The sequence below is a fragment of the Delphinapterus leucas genome, chromosome 18 (genome assembly GCF_059928025.1).
Source record: "Delphinapterus leucas isolate spDelLeu-1000000601 "Yukka" chromosome 18, BTC_Dleu_Yukka2, whole genome shotgun sequence".
Taxonomy (NCBI): domain Eukaryota; kingdom Metazoa; phylum Chordata; class Mammalia; order Artiodactyla; family Monodontidae; genus Delphinapterus; species Delphinapterus leucas.
The window spans coordinates 29,253,929-29,272,255 of record NC_143146.1 but is presented as its reverse complement, the minus strand read 5'-3'; the positions used below and the strand labels follow the sequence as shown (position 1 = coordinate 29,272,255).

The window sequence follows — 18,327 nt, the reverse complement described above, 5'->3', positions numbered from 1 at the left end:
GCAAGTTTACCAAATTCATTGATTAGCTCTAATAGCTTTCTGGTGGCATTTTTAGGATTCTCTATGTATAGCATCATGTCATCTGCAGTGACAGTTTTACTTCTGCTTTTCCAATCCGGATTCCTTTTATTTCTTTTTCTTCTCTAATTGCCGTGGCTAGGACTTCCAAAACTATGTTGAATAATAGTGGCAAGAGTGGACATCCTTGTCTTGTTCCTGATCTTAGAGGAAATGCTTTCAGTTTTTCACCATTGAGAATGATGTTTGCTGTGGCTTTGTCATATATGGCCTTTATTATGTTGAGGTAGGTTCCCTCTATGCCCACTTTCTTAAGAGTTTTTATCATAAATGAGTGTTGAATTTTGTCAAAAGCTTTTTCTGCATCTATTGAGATGATCATATGGTTTTTATGCTTCAATTTATTAATATGGTGTATCACATTGATTGATTTGCGTATATTGAAGAATCCTTGCATCCCTGGGATAAATCTCACTTGATCATGGTTTATGATCCTTTTAATGTGTTGTTGGATTCTGTTTGCTCGTATTTTGTTGAGGATATTTGCATCTATATTCATCAGTGATATTGGTCTGTAATTTTCTGTTTTTGTAGTATCTTTGTCTGGTTGTGGTATCAGGGTGATGGTCGCCTCATAGAATGAGTTTGGGAGTGTTCCTTCCTCTGCAATTTTTTGGAAGAGTTTGAGAAGGATGGGTGTTAGCTCTTCTCTAAATGTTTGATAGTATTCACCTGTGAAGCCATCTGGTCCTGGACTTCTGTTTGTTGGAAGATTTTTTTTTTTTTTTTTGCTGTACGTGGGCCTCTCACTGTTGCGGCCTCTCCCGTTGCGGAGCACAGGCTCCGGACGCGCAGGCTCAGTGGCCATGGCTCATGGGCCCAGCTGCTCCGTGGCATGTGGGATCTTCCATGACTGGGGCACGAACCCATGTCCCCTGCATCGGCAGGCAGACTCCCAACCACTGCGCCACCAGGGAAGCCCTGTTGGAAGATTTTTAATCACAGTTTCAATTTCATTACTTGTGATTGGTCTGTGTGTATTTTTTATTTCTTCCTGGTTCAGTCTTGGAAGGTTATACCTTTCTAAGAATATGTCCATTTCTTCCAGGTTGTCCATTTTATTGGCATAGAGTTGCTTGTAGTAGTCTCTTAGGATGCTTCGCATTTTTGCGGTGTCTTTTGTAACTTCTACTTTTTCATTTCTGATTTTATTGATTTGAGTCCTCTCCCTCTTTTTCTTGATGAGTCTGGCTAATGGTTTATCAATTTTGTTTATCTTCTCAAAGAACCAGAGATTAGTTTTATTGATCCTTGCTATTGTTTTCTTTGTTTCTATTCCATTTATTTCTGCTCTGATCTTTATGATTTCTTTCCTTCTGCTAACTTTGGGTTTTCTTTGTGCTTCTTTCTCTAGTTCCTTTAGGTGTAAGGTTAGATTGTTTATTTGAGATTTTTCTTGTTTCTTGAGGTAGGCTTGTATAGCTATAAACTTCCCTCTTAGAACTGCTTTTGCTGCATCCCATAGGTTTTGGATCATCGTGTTTTCATTGTCATTTGTCTCTAGTTATTTTTTGATTTCCTCTTTGATATCTTCAGTGATCTCTTGGTTATTTAGTAACGCATTGTTTAGCCTCCATGTGTTTGTGTTTTTTACATTTTCTTCCCTGTAATTCATTTCTAATCTCATAGCATTGTGGTCAGAAAAGATGCTTGATATGATTTCAATATTCTTAAATTTACTGAGGCTTCATTTGTGACCCAAGATGTGATCGATCCTGGAGAATGTCCCATGCACATTTTTTTTTATTTTTATTTTTTTTTCCATGCACATTTGAGAAGAAAGTGTAATCGGCTGTTTTAGGATGGAATGTCCTATAAATATCAATTAAATCTGGCCTATTGTGTCATTTAAAGCTTCTGTTTCCTTATTTATTTTCATTTTGGATGATCTGTCCATTGGTGTAAGTGAGGTATTAAAGCCCCCCACTATAATTTTGTTACTGTCCATTTCCTCTTTTATAGCTGTTAGCAGTTGCCTTATGTATTGAGGTGCTCCTATGTTGGGTGCATATATATTTATAATTGCTATATCTTCTTCTTGGATTGATCCCTTGATCATTATGTAGTGTCCTTCCTTGTCTCTTGTAACATTCTTTATTTTAAAGTCTATTTTATCTGATATGAGTATTGCTACTCCAGCTTTCTTTTGGTTTCCATTTGCATGGAATATCTTTTTCCATCTCCTCACTTTCATTCTGTATGTGTCTCTAGGTCTGAAGTGGGTCTCTTGTAGACAGCATATATATGGGTCTTGTTTTTGTATCCATTCAGCAAGCCTGTGTCTTTTGGTTGGAGCATTTAATCCATTCACGTTTAAGGTAATTATTGATGTGTATGTTCCTATTCCCATTTTCTTAATTTTTTTGCGTTTGTTTTTGTAGGTCCTTTTCTTCTCTTGTGTTTCCCACTTAGAGAAGTTCCTTTAGCATTTGTTGTAGAGCTGGTTTGGTGGTGCTGAATTCTCTTACCTTTTGCTTGTCTGTAAAGCTTTTGATTTCTCCATTGAATCTGAATGAGATCCTTGCCGGGTAGAGTAATCTTGGTTGTAGGTCCTTCCCTTTCATCACTTTAAGTATATCATGCCACTCCCTTCTGGCTTGTAGAGTTTCTGCTGAGAAATCAGCTGTTAACTTTATGGGAGTTCCCTTGTATGTTATTTGTCGTTTTTCCCTTGCTTCTTTCAATAATTTTTCTTTGTCTTTAATTTTTGCCAGTTTGATTACTGTGTGTCTCATCATGTTTCTATTTGTGTTTACCCTGTGTAGGACTCTCTGTGCTTCCTGGACTTGGATGGCTATTTCCTTTCCCATTTTAGGGAAGTTTTCGACTACAATCCCTTCAAATATTTTCTCGGGTCCCTTCTCTCTCTCTTATTCTTCTGGGACCTCTATAATGCAAATGTTGTTGCGTTTAATGTTGTCCCAGAGGTCTCTTAGGCTGTCTTCATTTCTTTTCCTTCTTTTTTCTTTATTCTGTTCCACACCAGTGAATTCCACCATTCTGTCTTCCAGGTCACTTATCCGTTCTTCTGCCTCAGTTATTCTGCTATTGATTCCTTCTAGTGTAGTTTTCATTTCAGTTATTGTATTGTTCTTCTCTGTTTGTTTGTTCTTTAATTCTCCTTGGTCTTTGTTAAACATTTCTTGCATCTTCTCGACCTTTGCCTCCATTCTTTTTCTGAGGTCCTGGATCATCTTCATTATCATTATTCTGAATTCTTTTTCTGGAAGGTTGCCTATCTCCACTTCATTTAGTTGTTTTTCTGGGGTTTTATCTTGTTCCTTCATCTGGTACATAGCCCTCTGCCTTTTCATCTTGTCTATCTTTCTGTGAATGTGGTTTTTGTTCCACAGGCTGCAGGACTGTAGTTCTTGCTTCTCTGGATGTTCTTAATATCACGGCAGGCGTGGATTATAACTGCCAAAGGTATGCAGAGGAAGAAGCTATTGCCCCCTCTGAGCCACTCTGGTTTAGGAATAGGAAATCCATGGGCTCATCCTCCCCTTTTCCTGAAAAGACACCAGGGCATGGCTTCTCACCTCCTGACCTGGGAAGGGGAAGCTGCTAGAGACAGTCAATGTCTCTTAACTGCTTGTTGGGGTAATTTGCAAGCTCAGTCCAGGTCCTAGTGTCCATTTCCACTGCTCCTCCAAAAACTCGGTCACCTGAACTACAGCGACACCCAACGACATGGAAGAATCTTAGCAATTTAATATTAAAATTTAAAAGTAAGTTTCAAAACACTGCTTACAATGTGTTACCCTTTTTATAAAGTGAGAACAATTAAAACAAAACTGCATATACTTTGTAAGAACACTACAATGACACATATAATTAACAGTGATAAATACAACAAACTATATAAAAAGAAAAGCAAGAAAATGATGAATATAGGATCCAGGATGGTGGTTACCTCTGGCAGTAAACATCCATACAATGAGGTGGGGATGGAGGCATGGAACAGGTTAGATTTAGTAACAGCCAGGGTCCCAGCTTTTGTTTTGGATGGTGGATCAAAGGAGATCATTACATTATTTAAAATAACAGAACAGTCAATTAAATAAACAAAAGTGGCGGGAAACTAGGTTGTTAAGAGTTGACCTCAGTCTTAAATTAGCTAAGAGTCAGGGTTACTTATTACTTTCCTCTCCTCTCCCATTCCTCCAGTTAATGAAGAATGAACTGTATATTTTAAAGGATGATATAGTTTTCCTACCTAAACATTTTAGTTTGTCACCACCCAAGCTGAAAAATAGCAGATCAAGAATTATTTAGGTGGGCTTCCCTGGAGGTGCAGTGGTTGAGAGTCTACCTGCCGATGCAGGGGACACGGGTTCGTGTCCTGGTCCGGGAAGATCCCACGTGCCCCGGAGCGGCTGGGCCCGTGAGCCATGGCCGCTGAGCCTGCGTGTCTGGAGCCTGTTGCTCCGCAACGGGAGAGGCCACAGCAGTGAGAGGCCCACGTACCACAAAAAAAAAAAAAAAAAAAAAAAAAAAGAATCATTTAGGTGTATCCTCAGCATTTGCTACCTAAGGAATTTTCCAAACATAGTTCCCAGCCCTAACCCCAGAGATTCTGATTCTACAGCAGCAATAAGATCTGAGAATCTATATTTTATGTTGAACTCCAAAGCAGCTCCTAGGAAGTTTGACTTCAGTGTCTTGGTGACTGACTGTGTCCTATACGTTGCTACCACATTCACTCTCTGAAACTTTTCTGTTTCCATATTACTCTTCCTTCAGGAGTCTTTACTGGTTCATTTTTGCTGGCCAAATCTAAATCCCCTGCCCACCTTTCAAGGCCCTCTACAATCCGGTGCCACCCTAATTATGCAGATTTATCTTGCACATTCTCCACAGGCATATGTGATTACAATCAGGCTGCCTCTCACTGCCACCAAATGTGGAGCTCATTAGAGCCCCCAGCCTAGTTTCTGTGCAGTCCTTGTCTGGAAAACTTCTTCCCTCTCCTCTGTCTCTCCGGATCCAGCCCCAGATCCAGGCCAGCCCCAGGCCAGAATCAAAGCTGTCCTTCTCATATAAGCCATTTCTGACTTTACCAGCACATAGTAGCCCGCAATGGATTCCTGTGAAGCGACAGACACATTTCCTCATTTCTCTTTACTCATAGTGGACCTCTGTGTGGCTACTTTTTTTTTATTCCTCTTCATCCACTTATGATTTGGATTACACTGAAACCAGTGGACACTAACAGTACCATCACTTTGGCGATTCCTTCTAGGAAATGTCCATCTCCTTTTGTTCCCCGGCTAATGCTTGAGCCACGCTGTTGACAGAATGACATCCCACCACTGATCCGAGTCAATGGAATAGGAATGACTCTCTAATCCAAACCAGGCCAAGGAGGTCCTTCCCCAGGATTTTTAGACTCAGTGCCCAAAGATTTGAAGCAGAAAAAGATAACAGTTGGATGCCGATGTCTTAATATCTGCCATGTGTTCTGCTATGGGTAAAAGAGAGGCAGAGAGGGCTAATGTTCCAATAGAGAAAAGAAGGAGCAGTTGAACAGAAACAAGCACAATCAAGGACTGGAGAGAAAGTTCTGGTAGTGGTTGAGTGCATGTTTCTGGCTAGTTCCTGAGTCTTGACTGAATCCCTTTTCTTGGGTTAGTGAGACCCCTCAGTATTTAACAATTCTTCCCTTTCAGTTTTGCTACTTTAAATGGAGTTTCTTTTACTTTCATGCAAAGAATCAATCTTCTTTATGATCCATTCTCCATGAAGCTGATCCTGCTCATCCCTCTCCACCTTCCTGAGTCCTCTCTCACCTGCCAGTCAAGAAAGCATGCTGGGCTTCCCTGGTGGCACAGTGGTTGAGAGTCCGCCTGCCGATGCAGGGGACACGGGTTCGTGCCCCGGTCCGGGAAGATCCCACATGCCGCGGAGCGGCTGGGCCCGTGAGCCATGGCCGCTGAGCCTGCGCGTCCGGAGCCTGTGCTCCGCGACGGGAGAGGCCACAACAGTGAGAGGCCCGCGTACCAGAAAAAAAAAAAAAAGCGCATGCTATGACAGGGATGACTACTATTAACTAGTTCAGTTCTCATTTACTGAGTGCCCTGTGACCATGTGATGCTGGGTGCTAGAGATATCAGACCCTAACGCCCAGGAGAGGAAAGAAACATTAGACCACACTCTAAAGAAGGAGTTGACATTCAGCCATTCGCTCAGCTCACCTCAACTTTGACCTTCCCCAGAATCTCCTTTCGTTTCTAGAATGTAAGCTCCCAACATTCCTGGAACCACCCTTCTGGGTCTCAGGATTAACATTTACTGATTAAAAGAGAGAAGTGTAATTATATATAATTAAATACGTTCTCTCAGGTTTGGCAAAAAAGGAAAGAAGACTAAACCCTCTTCTTACTTCAGTGCAGGGAATGTATATTCTCAAACTTCACAAAATAGATTATCTCCTTGATACCTGACTTTCAGAGAACAAATCATTGACACACATATCAGCTCACTCAATGCGTTGACTATTTTTGCTCCAAATCTTCACATTTATATAGCATATATCCATATTCTTAAACTATGGATTTCATGAAGCAATAAGAATTCTGAGCACATTTAATATATCTATTATAAATTAGTTAATTATTTGCTCTGTGACCAAAGCAAGGATTGTGCTTTGCTCCCAACCTGGGTTTCACAGATAACACTGTAGCTGGTGTCCCAAACTGCACTGTGGCCATGAAGAAATGTTCCCACTCACTTTGCACCAAATCTATAGAGCACACATATTTATGCCTGCCAAGTATTCAGGCTTTTGAAAGGCTCACCCTGTGTCAGAGCTCTGAATTCTGTAGTATCAATGGAATTTCGACACACAAAATAAAGTTAGCTGTGGTAAATGATTAGCAAGGGAAAACTGTGGGTCCCATGGAAAAATTAGAACAATAAAAAGTGTAAAAAAACCCAGTCTTTTGGACACTCCCAGAGTCTCTCCCTGTGGATCAATTAACTGACACACTCAGATGCTGGCTGTCCTTCTTGTTTTCAGAAACACAGTCCCAATTACTGGGCTCCAAACTGCTACATTTTATAGCTGAGATGATTTACAGCCGATGTTTTCATTGCACAGTATGTGTTCCTCTTTGCTAAACAAAAAGTTCACAGAGAAGAACGGCAATTGAGGAGGGAGAAAGGGAAACAGGCACCTGAAAGATCAGACTCAAAAAGCCAAATGCAAATTAAGGAAAAAAACAGCAGTCTTTGGACTTCGGCCCATATTCTTTTGCATTTGTTGCCAAATGCGTATTTAAAGAAATACCCCCAGTTTAGAATTTACTTTTTGCCTTTGTTGGAAGTGCTGTTCTGCCACAGGGTTGGTTGAACAGTAAACATAATTCAGTCACCAAAGGACAAAAAACTATCAGTCAATCTATTTTGCTATCTTGCTTTATTTATGACCAAGTCAGATAGACTATCGGAGATCCTTTTACTTGCTTAATGCTCAACCATTAAAAATATTTCTAGTGAAGGGTGGGAAGTAGGCTTCAAATTTAATACAGATGTGGACGAAGCCTCAAACCTATCCCAAACCATCCGCTGAGGAGGAGAGTTTACTTGCTGTAACAGATTTGGACTATTTGGTTTAAATAAATGAGGCATCCACCTCTTCGATGTGATGGTACAAAACCGCTCTTCCTTGACCTGTGGCTTATAAATGAATTTTATTTTCCAAGTTCTGTCTTGGGAAATTAAGAAATTACACACGATAAAAAGGGAATCTAACTCAGAAAATGGTACAGATTTATCTGCTGTAAAACCTTTGTACTCAGGGGTTTTCAGTGAGAGGAGAGAGGGATATTACCTTCCAGCAATCATCTGGCAATGTCTGGAGACACTGTTGGTGTCACAACTAAGGTGAAGGGGGCTATTGGCATATGGTGGGTAGAGGCCAGAGATTTGGTTAAAGGTCCTCTATTGTGGAGGACAGCCCCCCACAACAGAGAATTATCCAGTCCAAATGTCAAGAGTGAGGGGATTGAGAAACTCCGCTTTATACCTTCACATGAATTAATGATCAGATCCTTTCATAAATTTAGCTAACTAACAGCAGGTTTCTGTACAGTTTTATCTCATCGAGAAAAGTGCCTTGGGTGAGGAGGAATTAAGAAAAAGGCAGCAGAGACCTCAGAGGGAAAGAAGAAAACTAAAAAGGGCAGTTACCAGAGTTGAACACAAACCTCTCCCTACATTTCACTTGGGCTTAAAAACCAATTACCTACTAGAACCTAATTAATAATCAGCCTTGTTACACCCTCATCTCTGTTCTAAAAGATGACTTGGCTCTATGCCTGTTCCCACAGGTGTTCAAATTTTCCATTAACTTCTTTGCACAAGGAAACAAATTTCCCTTCTTTTTTTCCTCACCTCTTGGGGCTTCTTTCTGGACTTTTAGGTCCTAGAATTTAGCTTTTGATATTCAAGACAGAAAATAGGCCTCATTTACAACCACCTTTGGGTATTATATTTCAAAGTCAATTTCGCATTATTCACCCCAAAGTCTATATGTTTTGTCTATGATACAACAATGGGACAGAGGTATCTGCCAACTTAACAGAGAATTCTCATGATATAAAGGGTACTAACCCTCTCAGTTCTTTAAAAGTATTGATACACATCACAATCTGTCAGATCAGCATTTCCCATCCCTTTTCCTTAGAAGAGTAGTTCCTTGTATGTTGCCTGGAACAGAGTCATACAACCACATAAGATAATAACATTATACTACAAATGAGTAACTGAGTGTAGGCTATGATCCTGCACTCTGCGGAATGTTTTATATACATTATATTTTTCCTTTCCACAACAGCCTGAGTTGGGACTCGTTTTTCCCATTGTACAGGGAAGTAACTTGCCCAAGTTTCATGGCTAATAGTGAGCCTGGGATTTCAGTACAAGTCTATCTGTATTCAAATCAGTGCTCTCAAATATTGTGATCTACTACTGGGTTAAACAGTTAAGTAGAAATTCTTTACTGCAGAATTTCTTAGACCCTTTAATATACTACTTCTATTTATAAGCTCTAAACTCATTTCCCAAACTGATTTGTGCCATGCATCCTTTTCACCATGAAGCATCCTGCATGATCAGATCTCCACAGGACCTCTTTGGAACCAAACCATGTTCTGCACCTGGCAGGACCTGGTCAGAGAAAGATCTGAAGAGAAGCTCACACCAGTTAGTTGTTCACTGAGTAACCTGAACTGGTGACCACAGAATCACCACTGAAAAGCCTTGAGAAGCACGACAAGTGTCAGGGGGCTGATGAGAGAAGATGTATTTTCTGAGAGCAGAGGCTAAAGGGAGTCAGGCTTTTTGTAGAGTCGCTTTTAGAACTTAAATCAAGCACAGTTTTCTCCCTACAAGCTTCATGTTGGGGTCTTTACCAATGAACAGCTGGAGAGTATTAAAAGCTGTGTGAATATTTTCTTACATTTGAGAACAGGAGATGTTAAAATAAACTGGCAAGGCAGGTTTGGTGACTTATGAAGTGTCCCGCGTTATGAGCAGTCTGGCTGACTGCGAGATTGGTTCATAAAGTGAAGTGTTACCATTGAATGCATTTCCACATTTCCATAATAACATTGTTAGCTTGCTATGCTTTTCAAAACTTTCCTCTCTGTTCCTTACTTTTATAGTCAATACTTAAGTGGGATCATGATTCTGGGAAGATTCAGACTGGGAAACAAAGGAAAGTCAGGTAAAGGGATATAATGTATCCCGTAAGTCACATACACTTAGAGAAACCAAGAGGAGAGACAGCAAAATAAAACCAGATGCGAATTTGATATGATTATATCATCCCTTCCAATAAGAACACTTCCAAATTCACATCTTTTTTTTCTCTTGGAATTAGTTGCATCACTGAATTCTTTCAAATAAGTGAAGCGTTGAGCAGCTCTTGCCCAAAAAGAATTACATGAAGCCCACACAGGGCTTTGAACGTTCATTTGCATTTGAATGATGCAAATTGTAATTTGGTATAATAAAGTCTATGTGACTGAGCAGGAGAAATTATATGAACAACCAGAATTCCATTCAAGTCCTCTCCTACTTCTAATCCCAACATGCTAACTTCAATCTACATGTTCCATCAGAAATGTGTTTCTGTAAAATAAATAATAGCCTTCCTAACCCTGACACATCTGCCTGGCTTAATAGGATCAAATTATTGGTTATTATGGGCTATTTTCATTTAATGTATTCTCAAGGATTCCCCATGAACAATATATGTTTCCGAGTCTTCTTTGGTACAGCAGTTACAGCATTATGGTGCCACAATAAGAGTGAACCTAAGACATGTTCAGGTTCTGACGTGGAATTAGCACAGTGACAAATCTGTATTATGAAAGATCATATCTTTGCGGGAGAAACAATATTGATCATTTGGCTATCAGACTACAAACCTCTATAAAGGTACCTCCTTATTTTCAAATACAAATAGACAACAAGGCAAGAAAAGCTGTCTGATCTTTCCTCAAAAGGGTTAATTTATATAATTTCTAAGCCTGAATATTATACCGTAGGATAAGGGGGACTAAGGTATCACAATTTGGGGGAATGCCAACAGGAAGGGGAAATGCCATTTCTCTTCACTGTGTGAGCGTGTGTTTGTTTGTCACTATAGCATTGCACCGTCCCCTTGAAGCTGAGCTTAACTTTTGCAAAGCACTTTCATAAAAAAGTATGACCTTTTTTAGTCTTTGTATCGACTCCTAGACTTCAGAGAATCTTAGAAGTCATCTAGTGTCCCCACCAGCCCCTCCAATCAGGACTTACTTCTTCATTGATGGGCAGTAAGGCTCTCTTTAATGGGGAGGCAGCTAAGGATGCTTTGGGGTAGTTACATCCCCTGTTGTGTGTTTCCATGCTTTGAAAGTGCTTCCATAAACAAAAGCAGAATTTACTTCCATAAAGTTCTTCAGTACCCTCAGGAGGAGCAACACAGACTAAATCTAGTCCCTCTTTAAAAGACCAAAAGGCACACCAGTCCACCCTTGGAAGGATCTGCTCTCCCGAGAGCCAAACACGGCTGTTCATTCAAGCATTCCTCATGTGATGGTGAGGAGACTCAAGCATCCTTGCCTCCTTTCTCTGACACTCCGTCACAATCTCGTCTTCTCTACCCACCCTTTCATGTTTCGGTTTTCTCATTTTCCTTCCCCTTGTCTTCTCAAACCACACACTCCCAACTGTCATATGGATGAAGATAACCAATTCTGAATCTCCAATACAGATTTCTCTTTTGAGCTCAACTCCTACCTGAACCATATGCAGGCACCAAAGGCATCTCAATCGCAAAATGTCACAGCAGCGTCTTTCCTCTGCATTCCCAATCTCGATCAATGCTATTTACCATCACCCAAGGAAGACATTTTGTGTCATAATAAATCCTCTTTCCCCCCTCAATAAATTTCCCTTCCAGTAACTCTACTTCCTAGAAAATCCTTGAATTCTGTTCCCTCTTCTCCATACCTCTCCTACTACCCTTCAATCTGGTCTCCTTGGTTCCAGTCTCACCTTATTTCCCTCACTATGGCCAGAGTGATCTTCCCAAAACACAGCATGTTTGTGTCACATCCATTCTAATCACAATAAAAGAAACTGTATCTAACAAAACCCCCTTTCACATCATGCAAAGACTACCCTTATTGGCCATGTTCTATCGACAAAAAATATGCAAATAAATCTTATTCTTTTTTTTAGAAGAAGTTTGAGTTAAACAAAAGAAACAGTTGTCAGAAAGGAAGAACTGCTGCTTTCCAAAACATTTCCACCCAGCTCATCAGTTCTCAGCTGTTAGTTGACAGTAAACATATGGGAGGAAACTACAGTATCAGACAAAGATTTAAGAGCCCCATAAAAATACCTGTATATTTAAAGAAGACATTTCCCAGACCCTCATACCAGTGTAGAATAAAAGGATATGTTCTGAGATTCTTTCAGTTTTTAAGAAAGAAGTTAATCTTCCATCTCCCCTGTCATTAGTAACTCCACTGGACTTTTACGCCTTTCTACACACAAACATTATAGGGGGTTCCGACAGAGTTCTCTAGGAGGGGTAAACGCACTGAGGAGAAGAGTTTGAAAGGATTGTGATTCAGTGACAGAAACAGAAACCTTTATTACAGTTTTTTCATGAGGCAGGTTAGCTTCTATTTCATACAAATTGTCCCTGTCACGAACAGCATCACACTAGAGATGAAAATGGATTTCATTCATCTTCAGTCACTTTTATGGAACAAAGCAGGGTGATTTAATTATATATTCTTAGGATCCTAAAATTGACTCTCCCTTTCTTGGCTCTTAACAATTTTCAGTAAATACACACTAAGACTCACAACTTTGGAGTTTCTTGATGAGTTCCCAAACAAAATATTTCAGATGTGTTCATTTGTCTAAATTTATTTAGAACAAAATATTTAAAGGATGATGATGGAATGGACCCTTCCAGATGAGTAGGATGTCTTGAGTTTTCAAATTTACTTACTTCTTTTTTGACAAAATCCACAGTACAGTCTCATTGGCAGTGAAGTAAAATTAAAGAAAAAGTTCTTATTATTGTTATTTTTTAAATTGAAATACAGTTGATTTACAATATTGTGTTAGTTTCATTTATTATTGTTATTGGACCTTGAAGAGTAATGAACTCTGAAAAAATAAAACACTAAATCATTAACAATAAATAATTCCAGTTAGGTCCCAGGCCTGAAGTCTGAATTTTTTCATCTCAAAAGAACTGACATACACTCTAGAAACAAAACTGGTTTTCTTGCATGTTTATAAGTGTTTATGTAAGTGTGAAGCAATGAGTTTTCTTTTTCACTTCCTTCAAAAACAGGAATATTTTGGGCTAGATTTGCTGGTGCAGATCTTCAAAGCCACAGTCAGGTGTTGCCAGCAGCTTCTGAGTAAGTTCATTTTTACTTGGTGTAGGTTTAAAAAAAATTGGTCCATTAATGAATATTATTTGAATTGAACTTTCATAGTTCTGCGGAAAATCAAGCAGCACACATGTTTTGGTGGCCATATCACAAGCTCTTCACCCTCCCCAAGGACTTGTGAGGGTGGGCATGTTCATGGTCAAGTCATTGCCCTGTTTGTCTACCCAAACCAGATAATCTGGGTCACCGTTATGCAGAAAAATGAGACTTGATACTGTTTCAAAGAAGGAAAAATAATTGCAATAGTTTTTGCTCTAAATTTTGCTATAAAATGCTTTTTTAATCCTCTCCAGAAACTTAGGGACTATTTCAGATGCAACAGAAAACTTGAAAAAAAGAATGGAATGGGAAAGAATGGGAAGGACATCCTTAAACATGATGCTTGAACAACATCAATCCCCTACCTAAATGCAACAAAAAATGAGGACAATAGCTCTCTACGGTGGATAAAAAATAAAACCTGTGAGTGTAAAACAAGAGCACTCTGAGAAGATGTGTTAACAGAGGATTAACCTCTGAAATGCTAATAAGATAGGGAGGAAATGATAAGAAAATTAGACTGCATTTCTCCATACTGAGCCAAAGAGGTAACAGTGTATCATTAGCCAAAACTTTTATATGTGTTGCCATATATGAAAATCTACATACATTTTGCCCTATTTTTAAAAATGGATGTGAAATAGGAACATTTTAAAACACCTCAAAACAGCACTAGCTTCAGATATTTTATTTAACTTTAACCTCTTCTCGGGACCCATAACTCATTAATTAAGGATTCATCTCTATATTTTAGATCTTGGTTTAAGGCCCCTTGTACCACATATGTCAATCCAGGCCTATCTAAAGCATTAATTTAAAATGTCAAAAGTGTAATTTTTCTTTACAGCAGAAGTAGAATTATAAAAATTACATCTTTCCATTACAGATGACATTTACCACTCTAATCAAGGTTAGCCTTACATGTGGTTGGGGTCAGAGGTTGAATGAGAATTATTCTCTACTCCAAAATAACTCTAGCACAGGTCTGCCATTGAGATTTTGCTTCCACCTTGGTAAATACTCCCATTATCCTGGTTCTGAGTCATAACAACCATAATCATAGTTATTGTACTTTATTGTGGATTCTCTATGAACCAAATACTGTGTTCAGCTCTTAATAATTGACATAAATGAGTCCTTAAGTATGGACACTAAAGTCAAGCTCCATGTATTTGAACCCTAGTTCTTGAGAAAATTACCTTACCTTGCCGAACTTCTGGTTTTTCAAGTGTCAAATGGGCTTAATAGTATCTAAAATCATAAGGTGGCTGTGAAAATGATGAGAAAGATGATGACCAAGAAAAATTAAACAATTTTCCTAAGGTCACACACAGCTAAGAAGTGGAAGAAACAGATTCCAACCTAGTTCTTATAATTCCAAATTCCCATAACTTTCCACTATATCACACAGCCTCTAAGGGTGCCCAGGATGACATGCAGATAGAAAGTACCAGAGAAGAACAAGACACAAACACACACAGTGTTTCTATTCTTGGGAGGAGACACGGACCTTTTGGGGTCCTGGGATAACCTAAAGAAGACAGATTCTGTTTGACTCTCAAAATCTTAGGAAAGCATATTGGCGACATGTTGATCTGGACATCATGGGAGCTGACAAGGAGTTTCCAACCGACTGTGCCCAGCATACCACAGAATATAAGAAAGAGAAAAACTCTTTCTCCCAGTAAAACATTTTACAGTCCACTCCCAGCTTCAGCATCCTTTGAACCCCTCAAATACTTACATTTTACGATAGAAGATGAGGGTACCTTACAAGAAAGTTGGGATGAGTGATGCTACTCCTTGGTTGTAAGCTCCACCAGGGCAGGCAGACCATCAGTTTTACTGACCACACTATTCATACTACCTGACACAGGCTGAGTTAACTCTCAATAAGTGTTTCTTGAATTGATTCAATCCAATTGCTACTCTGATCTTCATCCATAATGCACAGATATTTGACCCTCCTGTTTTCTCTTGAACTCTTAATTAACTTCTAGCAAATATTCCATTTGTCATGCATTTGGATGCCACCCGCATTAAGCATCTGTAAGGCAAAGACCCAAAGCCACACAGATAGACATATCAGCCCAAGGAAAATGGAAACATTCCACATCAAAAGGAATGTGCATTGTTTTAAATGTTTCTGCTTAACATGTAAGATAATTGATGTTGATAGAGAGATGTAATATGACATGATACTGACCTGGATTTAATGTAGACTTTCCTCCTTCTTCATGGAATCCAGAAAGTCTCTTTTCTTGGTAAGATGTTACAGTCATCTGAAGAATATGTGGTCCAAAATAGCAAGGGGGGAGGTACAATCCTGTAAGACCAAGTCTCAAAGCCACATGCCACCACTCTGAATCTTTGGTGCCATCCTGCAGGCTACCTACCACAGCTTTCCTCCATTAAGTCAAGTTTAGGAAGCTGAAATAGCATTGTTCATAAGACTATATAAATGCAACTACCTTTCTGTGAAGCTATTTGGAAATACATGTCAAAAACCTTTAAAATATGTCTATCCTTTGACTGCATAATTCCTCTTCTCAGAATCTATTCCAAGGAAATAATCACAGATGCAAAGAAACATCTGTGTTATAAGAGAAAATAAGTTTATCTTTTATAAACAAATAATTTTTTATAAATAAAAGATCCAGAATAACAAAATGGTCGGTTAAATTCAGGTGCATTCATTGACACTAAGACTCACTTTTTTCCAGATTTTAACATCTCTGAAATTGGAATGTGTCTTATGGTAGCTGGCCCCTTATTATCACCATCAGCTACGAAGTAGCCACAAAGTAGCTGTCACCGGCAGGCATGCATTAACTTGGTCACAGATGTTCATCTTGTCATTACCTCAAATGATTGATGTACATTGTTGGTACTACACATGTTGATTTCACTGCCATTTAAAATGTCTTCAAAAGTAACACTGTGATTTGGTATTGACATGAAAAGTTATTGTGTACACAAATAGGCATGTAAACAGAGCTGCAGTGGGTAAATTTTATATTGGTGAAGCACATATTCATCATAGGGGAAATGATCACTATTCCATATTTTGTTCCAAAGCAAAAAATCGTGTGTTTTATAGAACCTAAGAAGATGAAACTGTGCTACATTTTGTTTTCTGAGGAATATGCAAAAGAAGCATCTCCTACACGCTAAGTAGTGCAACTCAAGCCAAGAGCATTGCTAAACGCTTAGGAGAGATGAAAGAAATGTCAAAGCATCAAAAGGCTGGTGTAAGCAACAAATGTGTTTCAGGAGATCATTAAGGCTTTGTGTCATAGCTTAATTGGAAACATTTTTTTCCCTTTCGTAGAAGTATGTAAAATAAGGTGTTGTACAGTTAATGGCATCTTAAAATCATTTAAAATAAAGACTTCCTGGAGACATAGAGAAAACTTTGGGCTTAAATAAAAATATAAAAGAAGAATACGAAACTGCAAACTCATAACTATGTGAAATAATTTTTAAATAGTGTGGAAAAGTGAAAGAAAATATATTAAAAATGTTAAAAATTCTGTCAAGTGAGACTATAATTAATCCTTATTTTCTTCTTCCTTTTTATGTTGCCCAGATTGTTTTTTTTAACTCTCCATGTTTTTTTCTAATAATAGAATGTAAAATTGGAAACGTTTTTCTTTTTTTCTTTTTTTTAAATTGAAGTATAGTTGATTTACAGTGTTGTGTTAATTACTGATGTAGAGCAAAGTGACTCAGTTATACATATATACATTTTTTTTAAAAAAGAATTTTTTTAATTAGTTCAAAATAATATTTAGAATATTAAAAACAAAGGTGGAAATGCACCCTCCAGGGTCTCACCACTTCCTTTATAACCATGACTGTTATATATCTAAGCCTTTTTTGAATCTGTTTATATTTTATATCCTTATTCTTCTGTGAGATTCATAAGCTTCCAGTTCCACCTCCTGCCAGGTGTTCCTAGACTGGGCATGTGCATGTCAACCCCATCTATATTCTTCACACCTTCATAATGTTCAATCAAACTTTCTTGGCCTTTGCTATTCCAACTACAAATGCTAATTTATTAAATTTTTTCTAAATATTGAAGCTCTTTCAGAAAAAGTAAGGATCCTTCCAACTCAACTTTCTTAATGCTTATAATTATTTTGAGTTCACTACCCTAGGCTATTCTGAGATCAGGTCTATAGCAGAGCACGTTTATTCCTAAGTTATTTATCCAGTTGTGGCATCTTTCAGTTTCTTTTCTGTATGACAGAAACTAAGAGGAACAAAAGAGGAAACACATCTTTTTTCTGGGTATATTATCGATCAAAGGGCTGTCTAGCTGGTACAGTTTGCAGCCATGGACTTTTGGATAGTAACCTTACTATCATAAACTAGAATTTCTGAGTTCACTGAGAAGATGAACAAGGAGAGCATAAGGTGAAGATGGAACAGAAATAAGGAAACACAGAGGCTGAATTAAACCTCAGAACCAGGGGACTCTGGACAAGCTGAATTCATGCTGGGGAATGTATCCCCAGGCCCATCTTTTTCTCTGCCCTGGATCTTTCTAAGTTTTACTGCATTTACAAAATCCGTCTCTGTCTTCTCTGGTCTCTCTCATTCTTCTACAGTTGAAAAAAAAAATGTGCCCAAATGCCACAGGCAGCCTTGGGTTGCAAACAGGAAACAGGATGAACCCCAACTTCACATGCTTGGGCTCCTCCTCCGACAGAAGACTTCCCCCAGAGGAGCATCTCTATTTGTCTCTGCAGTTAGCAAGGTTGCATCCTTTGTGCCTCAGGCACATGCACACTTTTGTCACTCGTGGAATCTGTGAGTGGCCCTCCTGCAGATGTGGCGAGACTATCAGAGCAATCAGTTCCACAAAGAAAGATCACCGTGCCCCAAACTAAGCTCTCCACTGGCACCATCAATCAGCCAAGTCCTTCAGTCCCCCACAAGTAAACTTATTTGATGGTATAATTATAAAATCATCTAAGCATTTAACCTGCAGCCCATAAGCTTGTTCAGCTCCCTATTTGTGCCCCATCCCACCCCCAACTAGTTAAAATAAGAAATAAATAAAATGTGGTTTGATGCTACTCGCTAACAACTGATAATCAATACCTGACTTGGTCTGAGATTGAAGTTCAAGACTTAACTTTGCCGGAGCTAGACTTTTCCCAGTGACTTGGACACAGAGGCATGGTGGGAAAGGATGAGATGCAGAGATGACACGGCAATATAGAGCTTA

The 18,327-nt window shown here is 38.9% G+C and overlaps 1 long non-coding RNA gene across 4 annotated transcripts in view; it reads right to left on the bottom strand.

Annotated features, from left to right (window-relative positions):
* The window catches only part of LOC149746837 (uncharacterized), a 444,764-nt gene that overhangs the window by 304,733 nt on the left and 121,704 nt on the right, over positions 1 to 18,327 (bottom strand). For 2 of the 4 annotated variants that reach the window (XR_016388617.1, XR_016388616.1), the window contains one exon: positions 15,295 to 18,327. This is a non-coding gene — a long non-coding RNA (uncharacterized LOC149746837). The other 2 variants (XR_016388615.1, XR_016388618.1) reach the window with 2 other exon arrangements.